Source organism: Hippocampus bargibanti, linkage group LG19 (genome assembly GCF_051943395.1).
Source record: "Hippocampus bargibanti isolate YZ-2025 linkage group LG19, ASM5194339v1, whole genome shotgun sequence".
In the NCBI taxonomy this organism is placed as follows: domain Eukaryota; kingdom Metazoa; phylum Chordata; class Actinopteri; order Syngnathiformes; family Syngnathidae; genus Hippocampus; species Hippocampus bargibanti.
The window spans coordinates 4,612,549-4,625,392 of NC_142752.1; the positions used below are offsets into that span (position 1 = coordinate 4,612,549).

Here is a 12,844-nt window from a genome sequence, read left to right on the forward strand (position 1 = left end):
CGCCACCTTACCTCCATTCTTGCTCAGATTTATTTTTGGGAGATTTTTGAATCAATGAATAAACAGTATATCCATTCAAATATGGATGTCCGTAATCATACTACCATAAATGTGAGAATCTGGAGTGAAAACACAATTGTGTATGTTATATAAATCATAATGTAAAGATCTGTTTGTTCCCATACAAAGCGGATGTCTAATATGGCTGCCCGGCGTCCACTCACAACTTGTTTGTCCAACCCCTCGTAAATCTTGCCTATTCATTCGCACACATTGGAAACATCCGTTTGTCCATTCAGGCACAAAACAGACCTTGAAAGACGTCCGATCCGTCCACGTGGTTGAAACATGGTGGAGAGGCCATTTCCCAAGGTGGGCCGCGGACATGAGGGCTGGCAACGGGGGGGAAGTCTCATTTTCAATGCCGTTTCTGATGACCTGCAAGACATCAGATGTTCTGAGAACCCATAATGTGCCCGCAATAACCGCCTCCCCCCCCCCCCCTTTTTTTTTCTTCTTCTTGCATCCATTTGTGTTTGTGCGGTCAAATTTAATCAAGATGGCATCTGTTGGTGTTTAACGTGAGTAATTGTCCTGTACAGTGGCTGCGTGTGTTAGCGTGTACAATGAGTGTGCGTGTGTGTGAGAGGGGGGGTGATGTGTCTTCTGGCTAATTCTCGCATTTGCCATTCGCTGCATAATTTTACACCATATGTAGTCGCCGTTGTCAAAAAAAAAGATGGTCTTTCTTTTTTTGTGGGCTTTTAATTTGAAGCATAGCAATCCTCGTAAATTAAATGGGCAGAGTTTGACTTAATGCGTCTGTGTGTGTGTGTGTGTGGCCGCACAACAATGCTATGCTAGCAACGTGAAAACGAATTTCCACCTTGACGACAAATCGAGATTTGATCAAATCTTGTGTGAAGACATGCGGCTTACATGTGTGTGTGTGTGTGTGTGTGTGTGTGGTCAAATAGCCTTTGTGTAAGGGTGACAGCCGTGTGTGTGTGTGAGGCCATTGTGTACTTGAAAGGGATTCTCTTGAGGGTTTTAATTACGCTACTGCTTAACTTGGCAGCAGAGTAAGAGAGCAAAGACGAGCGCGTCATTTGGGCTGAAGCCTCAATAAATCTCAGCGAAGATGCGCCCGGCGCAGACCAGCACGGACCCCCCACAAGGGGGTGTGGCGGTTTGGGGCTGCCCTCATAAGCAAGGCAGCTGGACCTCCCGGACGCACTCCAAGATGGTCGGACAGAGCTTTGCAAACATGTGAAAGAGCACGTTTGTAGTCCGACAGATGTTGATTTCGTCTGTCACTCGAGATATACCGCTTCTTATTATTTTGTGTGTGTGTGTGTGTGTGTGTGTGTGTGTGCGCACCATTTTTTTTTTTTTTGCCCCTCGCAGCCCTCGACTGTAACATCAAAGTGAGACATGGCGGCAAGGTTGCGAGAGTCAAGATAGATGCGTGCCCCCGGACCCTGAGCACCTCACATCAAAAGTGGCAGTCCTGTTAATACGATCACAGTGGGAGTTCACAATGCTAGCTAACCGGCTCTTTAAAGATGAGGGGAAGGAGGTGGGTGGGTACGGGCGGTGCGGGGTTCTTATCAGCCATCGCCTGGAAGCGGCGCGCAAGCTCGGTGGAGGCACGCATCGATAAACTCATAAACAAACGGTAATTACCAGGCCATTAGAGTCACAAGCTCACAAACAGGCGGCCTCGTAATCCTGCGCGCTGGAGGGACGGCGGCGGCGGCGGCTCGTCGTTTTCCACGCCATCCGCCGCGCTACAACACCCCAGCCAAGCACTTAATGATTTGTGACTAAGGGTTGGGATGCGGGGGGCGGCAAACAAAGCATTTTGTCATAAGGAGCTTACGTCCTCGATGGAGACGCCAACAAGCGGGGGCCCCTTTTTGAATTTTGATTCATTTACAGGGAGGATGGAGGCGGTTGGGGGGGCGAAAGGGGGGCGTCGGGGTCTAAGTTGAGCTTTCATTTGAGGTGGATAAACAACATTCCTCTTCGGGGAGTCATCGGCGGCATAATCGCTTCACTACAAATCATGTGTAGTAACTTTTAACATCACATCACACTTTTTGTCAACTCGATGCGGTGGACTGTCTGGTCGACTTGATGAGTCTTATTTCGATCTTGACGAGCGACCAATCCCGTTTTTGAAGATGAAGCAGACCAATCACAGTTTAAATTGCACTTGAATGATTTGATATCGCCGTTGAGTGGCACTTTTAACTCATTTACTGCCATTCCCAATTTTTTTCAGGAATTGAAAATATGACGCGGAGCGCCATTCCCGAATTTGTTCGAGGTTTCGTTTCTCTTCTTGGGTGCCGATAAAGCGTTAGTCAGACCTCTGGCAATGTTTTTTCCCTCTTCCCTCCCACGAGGGGGCAGCATTTGCCTTTTGTCCATGTTAGCGCTTTGTTCCTATATAAATCTATATGTATGTTTTGTATTGTATTTCGGACAGCCGCCCCCATTTCAAGCTCAGATAACTCCAAACCGATAAAATTAAGAAATTAACTTCTGATGAAAGAAGACAGTGGAAGGTTTATTACGCTGCATTGAATGTTTATCCAATTTTTGACCAATATTCTGTGGGTCCTGCAATTTGAGTGAAAATGACAAAAACCCTGGCACTGGAGTGGACACGTTTTTGCACATGTCTGGTAGTGAATGAGTTAAATTATTCTGCGATTTATTTTCATCATTAGACATGGCTGAAGAAAATGTTAAAAGCCCCCAATGCTAAAGCTAATTCCTACGCAACAAAATCATCCGACTGACCAACGAACGGTTGACTTCATATCATTTTGTGTGTGTCGCTATATGATATTTCAGGCAGAATTCCCAAACTGGAAAAACGACAACTCCAACGCACAGCAGGATGCAACCTGGGGTGGGCGGGGAGGGGAACAGGAGGGGGGGGGGTCCCGTACTTCATTCATTATACACAGCCTGGAGCTCTGCTATGTGTCGCGCAACCATCTCGCATTTTTTTTTTTTTGAACGCAGCATTTCACTGACATTTTGGACATTAATATTGCAGGGAATCCATAAATCCTGAACTCCATATGCTTTCAAAAAAGACTGGTCACGTCCTCTAACCTGTACAGGTGTGTGTGCGTGTGTGGTCGCTCACCTTCAGTGGAAGATGCCTGTAGCTCGTCTCTATGGTGACATTTCAAAACCAAGCGCTCCATTGGCTAATTCTGCAGGCACAAAGAAATATATATATAAAAAATGTAATAAAATGTTATTTGACTGGAACAACATATCAGCACACACACACACACACACACACACACACACACACAAAATGCAAATAAACGTGTGTTTTGACAAAATGTGCCGATTGTGCACTTTGTGACAGTGGTGCTTTGGTGGTTCTATTCTGGTGTTCTTCAAAAGGGACGCGTACATTAAAAATGTATTGTTGTTGATTTAAAAAAAATAAAATATGGTGCTAAATGTATTCGTTTAAAAATAAAAAAAAAATACTCAAGCTGCCTTTGATCTGTACCGGGAGTCTCATGGAGCAAAGAAATATGTCACATTGGTTTATATGTTTAGCTTAGCCAGGATATTTTTTTAGGTTTGTTTTTAAATCAACAATGTCCTTGGGAGTGGTCTTGATGTGTTCTTTCAGTTTTAGTTTCAACTGAATTTATTCGCTGCCATTGCCGAATTCATTTGTGAATTGAAAAGTGTCACGTAGAGTGCCATTCCCAAGTTTTTGGAGGTTTGGGGTTTTTTTTTTCATGCTAGGGTGCCGATAAAGCACTGGTCAGACCTCTGGAAGTTTTTTTTCCTTCCACAAGGAACATCATTTGCCTTTTGTCCGTGTTAGCGCTTTGTGACACTTTCAGTTGTTAATGCGCTATATAAATCAATATGTATGTATTGTATTTTGTAGAGCTAGCCACATTTCAAGCTCAGATACCCCCAAGCCTATATAACTTAGGAATTAACTCTTTCTGAGGAAAGAAGATGGTCTGAGGCAGGGGTGTCAAACTCATTTTTTGCCGCGGGCCAGGTACGGTTTCCTCTCAAGGGCCATTATGAATTTGAGGAAACCATTAGAATGTTTGATCCCCTCCACATAATAATATAATAATAATAATAATAATAATAATAATAATAAGAAGAATAAGAATAAGAATAAGAATAATAAGAAGAAGACATTTCATTTATAAGCGCCTTTCAAAACCCTCAAGGTCACTTTACAGTCACAGCAAATTGCTATCTAACTAGTTTTCAAATGTAAAGTCAAGAATAAATGCTGCTTTTGTGTTTTACATACAAATATTTGACATTTTGGTTCGGATTTTAGCAAGCATCATGCCACTTGAAATGCTTGATTTGCTTTCGCGGGCCGAATAAAATCATGTGGTGGGCCAGATTTGGCCCCCGGGCCTTGACTTTGACACCTGTGGTCTAAGGTTTCTAACGCTGTCTTGAATGTTGATGTAATCCTACAACTCAATATTCTGTAGGTCCTGCAATTTCAGCAAAAATGACAAAAACCCTGGCACTGGAGTGGACACCTTTTTGCACATGTCTGGCAGTGAATGAGTTAATAATCCCATGTTAGTACATGCATTTTTTTTTTTTTTGCTATTTTACCAACACGTAGTCAAAATAACGTGACAAATATTTCTGTCAATGCACGGCTAACTCTCAAGCTGCTTGCCATTCGTCCGACGAGCTGTTTCCACGCCGCGTTCCAATAAAGATGGCCGGTAGATGACATCAGGCATTCAGTGAAGCAGCACAAGTTTCATCTGATTAATGTTAAAGGGCTTCGCACACTCTGGAGGATTTGCATAGTTGTCCCTGTTTTCATCTCCAAAGTTGCACCTCGTGGCTTCTGTCAAGCAGAGAATAGCCGGCGCCAAGGTGTTACCGCCGCGTCTCATTTTCCCGCCGCTGGCAGACAGATGTTGGCATTTGAGGCGCAACCCTTAAGGGACCCGCCGGCCCTCCTCCGGGTCCAATAGCCCGGCAAATTATATTGACAAACATGCATGAGATTCAGGCAACCTTTTCAGACCGCGTAAACTTTTCAGTGCATTCGACAGGACATAAATATGCTGGGTTTGGTTTTTTTTTTTTTTTTTTTTTTGTAGCTCAATCTGCATTGACTTTTTCTTTTGAGTCAAAGTGGTTTAAAAAAAAAATGAAGAAAAAAAGATCATGTTTCAGATTTCAAGACATACGCTCATCTCTTTTGATGGAACATCTGGCAAGGCCTTCAGTGTTGGTTGCCACTCCCACAGAGCATGCAGAATATTTGACTGTGAGTATTGTTGTATGCTTTGCTACTCCATGACTTTAAGTAATTACCAGAGTATTCAAGCTCATTTCTGAAAGTCTGCGTAATATTTCATATTGTGTGTCTACTTTTAAGATTGCGTATTTGGGCTGGATGAAATAAGATGCATTAGTTGAACACTATGGTGTTTTAACAATACAATACGATATATGTTGATTTATATATTTAATAACCACTAAAGCGCTTAACATGGACAACTAGCAAACACAGGAAATAAAGCGGTCACAAAGATAGTAGAAAGCACCAGGGAGTAAGACTAAGATCAAATCTGATAAAGAAATAATAAAATCTAAAGCGTATAGGAAGGGATACCAAAGTAGGACTTATATGCTCCCTCTCACGAGTAATAATAATAATAATAATAATAATAATAATAATAATAATAATAATAATAATAATAATCATCATCATAATAATAAAATAATAATAATAATAATAATAACATAATAATAATTAATAATAATGATTTTCAAAACTAATAATAATCACTTTAACAGAATAACAGGATAATTTCAATAAGTGCTTTTCAAAAATAATCAATAATAATAATAATAATAATAATAATAATGCATTTCATTTAGAAGCGCTTTTCAAAACTCTCAAGGTCACTTTACAGTCACAGGATAAGTTAATAATCATCATCATCATCATCATAATCATAATAATAATAATCATCATCATCATAATAAGAATAATAAGAATACATTTCATTTAGAAGTGCTTTTCAAAACTGTCAAGGTCACTTTACAGTCACAGGATAAGTTAATAATAATAATAATAATAATAAATAATAATAATAATAATAATAGAATAATAAGAATGCATTTCATTTACAAGCACTCTTCAAAACTCTCAAGGTCACTTTACAGTCACAGGATAAATTTATAATAATAATAATAAGAATAATAATAATAATAATAATAATAATACATTTCATTTCAAGTGCTTTTCAAAACTGTCAAGGTCACTTTACAGTCACAGGATAAGTTTTATAATAATAATAATAATAATAATAATAATAATAATAAATAATAATACATTTCATTTACAAGCACTCTTCAAAACTCTCAAGGTCACTTCACAGTCACAGGACAAGTTAGATACCTAGCTAGATAGCTAGCTAGCTAATAGATACCTAGCTCCATAGCTAGAATCATGAAAACCGTACTCATTAGGGCAAAACCAGAGTAGTTGGCGGGTATGGGGATGACGAGAAACAAAAGGTGAGGAGGAGGAGAGCAAATTCTCTTAACCAATCAAAACACAACGCACAGAAGCAACAAAAAATTACGGTTTTATTACCAGTCGAGAGACGAGCAGCAGCATTCTGGACACTTCATGGAGGATTGGCTGACTCCAAAGTAAAGTGCATTAATAAATTATGCTTGCTATTTATTTTCAGTCAACTACTATTACATGTATAGTAAATCTGACTTTACGTGTTGCCTGACCTGTTTACAAACCGAACTAAACGACACAAGCTAGTTTGTCTCCTGAGATTTAGTTCAGCAAATCTCCATAATGGAAGGAGTATTTTCCTCCACAATAATGGTGTCGCATTTCATCGTCCCAAGTGAGAGGGTCGAGTCTAATCTGTGGATAAGTACGCTGGTGCGCCTCATATCGCCCTCTCCTCCGCGCACCCCCACTGATGCCTCCCAGGGGGATGTCCTGGCTTGGCCGTCAGCTCAGGATTAATTAGAAGAGCCGGTTTTCCCCGCGGACACATTAGAGAGCTCAGTGGCGGTCAAACGGCAGCTGCATTAGCCACGCGGGCTAATACTCTCAACTATCAGCAGGTAATTAATAGCCTCCTCGCCGTTCCTTACGTAATGACTCCGAGCGGAGATGGCGCACTCCCGTGAGTTTTAGATTGTCTCACATTCATTCAGAACTAAACTTCCCGATCAATTTCAGGGCGTGTGTCTATGACACATTTCCGTGTCACCTGTTATCGACAGACATGTTCACCCAAATTGGCCTTTGATCTGTAAAACCGGTCCAAACTGGAACTTGGACTTTAAATGTCTGCGGATCCAATTGTCATTGAGTAGCTCCCAGGATTGGCACGTACAAAGCGGCTAACGCGGAGAACCCGTCACATCACAGCCCCCACGTAGCGCTCTACACCTCTGCTTTCATCACATTGTCATTTTGAATTACGGACGGCGGCGGACTGGCAAGGATGAGCGACACGCTCGCAGCCTGGCAAGCTTCGGCCGCCGGGCTGCCAGAGCGAAAGTGTCTGGCCAAGGGGGGGCTGCGCAAACACTCAATAAATGGAGAGCTGGACTGGGAGGTATGTAACAGGGGGGGGGGGGGGGGATCCCAGAGTCTCATATTGGATGGGAAAACAATGGCCGTGAAACCACAGGTGTCAAACTGTAGGCCAGAGGGAAGACATGAAAGTCAAGTCTGTGCGCTTGCTCGCTTGTACTGCACAAAAGGAGACGTCGAAATAAAAGCAATGCATATGTTACAAAAAACAACAACAACCGTAATAATAATAGATTTCATTTCTAAGCGCCTTTCAAAACTCTCAAGGTCACTTTACTGTCACAAGATATGTTTTTTTTTCTGTGGGTGAGCAGCAGCAGCCACACGTGCCAGCGTTCACTCAACCCGGAATAACTCAAATAGAAAGCGAGCCAGCTAATAGCTAGCTAGCCAGCCAACAGCTAGTCAGCCAGCGAATAGCAAAAAAAAAAAAAAAAAAATATGACACCATGAAGACCGAGACAGTCATTCAATCTTAAGCATTTTCCGCAGTCTCTGTCGTATGAAGCAGTTTTAGATGAAACAGGAGAGGATCAAAGTGTCATTTTCACCAGTGTATCAGGGACGCCATGGTGAAATTTGCTACAGTCTGCTACAAGCTAAATGTTGAAAGTAAACACGAAGCTGTCGCATCCATTGATGAAAGAGATTGTCCCACATCTCCTGTCCCACGTAAATTCGCTTCAATTCCAAGCCGCGACACGTCCGCATACACGTTTCACATTTTTTTAGGAAAGTCCACTTTCATCTTTGTTATGAGAAATGTGTTGAACGGACTGAGAGGGTCAGTCAGAGACCATGGATGAATTTTTGCACAGGTCTGCTCTAAATTATCACACAGTCGAACAATGGAAAGGATCATGGAAGAGATGCAGTTGAGAAACAAAAATAGCAGGGAATGAGATTGGCCACCATTTGCATTTCTGCATGCGAGCGAAAGCATTTGAGCCAGAAATAGTTGGCACAAAACAGCCCGGGCAGCGGCCTCGGAGGGCTTTCGAGACAGCGGGGGGAGGGAAAAAGAAAGAAAACAAAACAAAACAAAACATGACAATAGAAGGAGGATTAGTTCAATAAAAGAAAAGGTTGCGTGGAAACAAGAAAGGAAGGACGGCGGTACAGTCGGGGGCGGGCGGCAGCCATGGCGGCCTTGCGGGAGGGACATGACTCTGGGACTCACTTCAAGCAGCCAGTGTGGAACACAGCCACGATTCACTTTGTTGCTTGAGATGTCACTGACTCATTTATGGACTGGCATGGAAGCTCAATCGCTCTCTGCTTTTTTTTTCCCCCAACGCGCAGCCATTTGTCCGATAAAGAGGTGCAAGAGGGACCACCCGGATAAAAAAATACTTGCCTGACTGAAGGAACATATCATTACTGAAGCAGGAAACCAAGCACATTACATTTATTCCGATCTACAGCTAAATTATCATTCACCACCAGATGTGCAAAAATGAGTCCACTCCAGTGCCAAGGTTTTTGTCATTGTCGCTCGAATCCCAGGACCACATCAACATTCAATGCAGCATAAGAAACCATATACTCTCTTTTTTTGACCAGAAAAAGAGTTAATTCCTAAGTTATATAGGTCTGGAGTTCTGTGACATTGAAATGAGGGCAGCTGTCCAAAATACAATGCAATATTGGTTTATATAGCGCTTTAACAACAGCTGAAGCGAGAACAAAGTGCTAACAAAGAAAAAAGGGTAATGCTGTCCCCTTTTAGAAAAGAAAAAATATTGCCAGAGGCCACGGCCAGCGCTTTATCGGCACCCAAGCATGAAAAAAAACAAATCCCCGGAAAAAATTCAGGAATGGCGCTCTCTACGTCATACTTTCTATTCCCGAATAAATTTGTGAATGGCAGTGAATGAGTTAAATGACTATTGTATTTTTTTCCCGTGTACATTGCAATAAACAAGACTACAAAGTTGCATGGAAGAACGGCAAACTTTCTATCAAAATTGGCCAGCGATCACTCCATTAAGTTATGATGTCAAATTAATCAGATTAGATGGGATATACGCCTTTTATCAGTCAATCAAATGAGGCCGATGAAGGAAAGTTGAATCGCTTGTATCAGGAGGCTAATTGGCAAACAGAAATAAACAAGTAAAAAAGGGCAGCTCGGGTGAAAGGAATCCATCGGGAAAATAATGACTTCAGTGTGCAAAAACAAATTAAGAAGAAAAAGTTAGCGTTACTCACAGTGTGCAAATATTCTTCGCCGTTCAGAGCATTATTACAGACGGTGTTCCCCAACCAAATCATTCAAATTGGGCATTTACTTCAATAGCTGAAACAACTCTTAAAGGACGACCGACGTCACTTTTTTGTTTTTAACTGACATCAGAAAAACGTTTTATAGCATCTAAAATACCCAAAACACGCAGTATGATATTTTTAGTCCAATGCAAAACACCAATAAAAATGACTTAAAGTGTCCAAAATCTGCAAAAAATTGTGCTGCGAATTGGGCATTTTCAGAAAGTCCCGCCCCCAGTTCGTGACGTCACATCAAAACGTCTTGCATTGCTGGAGAATCCAAACAATGGCTTCAGATTCGGAGAATAAGCTTTCTTGTTACACATCCATTATGAATATGATTCAAATAGTTCTGAAGAGGAAAGCATACATATTTGCAATCAATTAAAGACTTTATTCCATGCCATTTTGAGGCAACAGTGGGGCAACAATTGATAATCAGAAAAGAGGCACAAAATGGCGACCTCCAGTGGCCACCTCCGCTTCCACAGGCTGATAAATTCCTTATATGGAGCTTGGACTCCCTCTTCTGGGGGCTTTTGGGTGCAACACGGTTCTCAGACCAAACATGTACAGCAAAATACATTGACGTGACGGAAGGACACTACAATGCGTATTTTTTACGGCCAGGGGGCGGTCCTTTCGTGACGTCACGTACGGACTCGTCACAGACTCAAAAACAAGACTTCCTGAATATTCAGAGCGAGTCTTAAAACGTAAAATATAGCTATATGCGGTGGAATCTTATTAAAATACGCTCAGTAGAAGTCATTTGAAGCCATTTTACAAATTATGGACACAACTTGTCCGGAGACGTCGGTTGTCCTTTAAGATTAGCATTTGGAATGTGTTGTTGACCCACTTGTACGTGCCCCCCCCCCCTCCCACCGACACTATGTGAAGCCTTTTATCTTGGTATTCCTGTCTGATTCCTTGGTAGTGGACTGCCAAAGTAGTCCTGCTAGGACATACGACTGTTGGCTAGCACGGGTCAAGTTTTGACTTGAAACAACTCGAAACATCCAGACGCCACTTAATTGTTAGCCTGAAGGTTACCCCCCCCCATACCCCTCCTCCGCCTCACCATCACCACTCGTGTTCTCACAATCGCGTCTAATACCTCCACCGATCACCTCCTGTCTTCTCACCGTCTTTCACTCCTTTGTGCCAAACAATGAGTGTAATACTTCAAGGAAAACATGCAACGCCGAGGGTGAAAGGAGCGAGGAGATGGGAGGCAGGGTCGTATGGTAGCCATTATCTTGTTTATTAAAAGCTCTGTTCTTGCCGACTGCACATATTTCCAAAGTCTGGGCACATGTGCCTGCGCTGCTGCTGTTGGAACGGTCACCCAAGCTGAAGGCGGGGTGAGGGGTGTCATGTCAAACGCAACTCCCAAAAGACGACACAAATGCGTCCACAGGGTTCAATTTCGGGGCCCCTGCTGTTTTCAAATACATTTTATATCTCTCTCTCGATCTATCTATCTAGATCGATCGATCGATTGATCGATCTAGATAGATAGATAGATAGATAGATAGATAGATAGATAGATAGATAGATAGATAGATAGATCTATCTATCTATCTATAGTCTCGTTATATCGATATCGGTTATATCGATAGTACTGCTTATTACGATACTATTTCTATGAACGCAATGAGGAAATGTACATGCCGCAGGATCGAATATATTGATAGTGCGGTTATATCGATATTTTTTCCGACTCCTGAGAATATCGATATAACGACACTTTACTGTATCTATCTATCTATCTATCTATCTATCTATCTATCTACATACCTACCTACCTACCCCTCTATATTTATTTATTTATGTTTTTAAACAGCAGGGGCCTCGAAATTGAACCCTGTGGAACACCATATAATACATATATACAATACATGTTATATATATTCATTTATCACACCAAAAACATTTTATTTATTTATTTTTCTATAATCAAGAAGCCTTAATTACCATTTGCGTCAAATTCAAGGCTCAGAGGTCAAATTTGGATTGGATTGGATTTGCTTTATTAGTCTCGCAGTGGAGACATTTACATTTCACAGTCAAGCCAAGTCGATTTGTGTAGCCCACAAAAGCAAATCATGCGTGTCAACTTAATAAAATCTGGACTGAAATGTGAAATTGTCATGTGTAAGAAATAACGTTGAGATTTTGCAATAATTTGATTACCCAGTTAATATTCTAACAATAATTAAACAAACTACAGTAAAGTCTCGTTATATCGATATTCAAGGGAGTCGGAAAAAATATCGATATAACCGGGACTATCGATATATCCGACCCTGTTTGCATGTAATTTTCTCCGTGCGTGCATAGAAATAGTATCGATATAACCGGGACTATCGATATATGCAATATCGATATAACGAGACTTTACTGTATATAACTGATTTGACTGATTTCAAAAATAGGAATCTATGAATTTGCAGTGTTCAAGTCATAATTTTATGGTTTCGCTATCATAACAAGCTCCCTAGGGAATACATAACTTCAAATTGGCCCAGGACTAAAATTGGTTTGACACCCTTGATCTGCACCGTGTACAATATAGTGAGACATCAACTCATCACCCGCATTTGCTGGAATTACTAGGTCGGCTTTATTTGACCTACGTGTGGAGTTCGTGTGGCTGACCCGTGTTTGGATGCCTCATATCCGCACTTGGCGTTTGACACACGCAGATGCATAAATAACAGTAAAACAGGTTCAAATCTATTTGAAACGGAGGTCAAACCCAACGGGACACTTATGTTGAAGTGTCTTTGGCTTTCTTGTGTCGCGCAGATTTGCAGAAGAGGGCTCCCCGTGACTTGATTTATCTAAGAGAGGAATCCATATGTGGTCCAAATGTTCACCCGCATAATGACTAGCACCCCTCATGCCGAGCCGACTGCGGTCTGGCCTTTATCT

General features: G+C 41.6%; 1 protein-coding gene across 1 annotated transcript in view; it reads right to left on the reverse strand.

Annotated features, from left to right (window-relative positions):
• Positions 1-373: 373 nt before the first annotated feature.
• ncoa1 (nuclear receptor coactivator 1) overlaps positions 374-12,844 on the reverse strand; it is a 131,115-nt gene continuing 118,644 nt past the window's right edge. Inside the window, exons 29-30 of the mRNA XM_089022375.1 lie at positions 3,167-3,236; positions 374-438 (exon numbers count right to left, since the gene is read on the reverse strand). The gene's annotated coding sequence lies outside the window, so the exon portion shown is untranslated. The remainder of the gene's footprint in view (positions 439-3,166; positions 3,237-12,844) is intronic.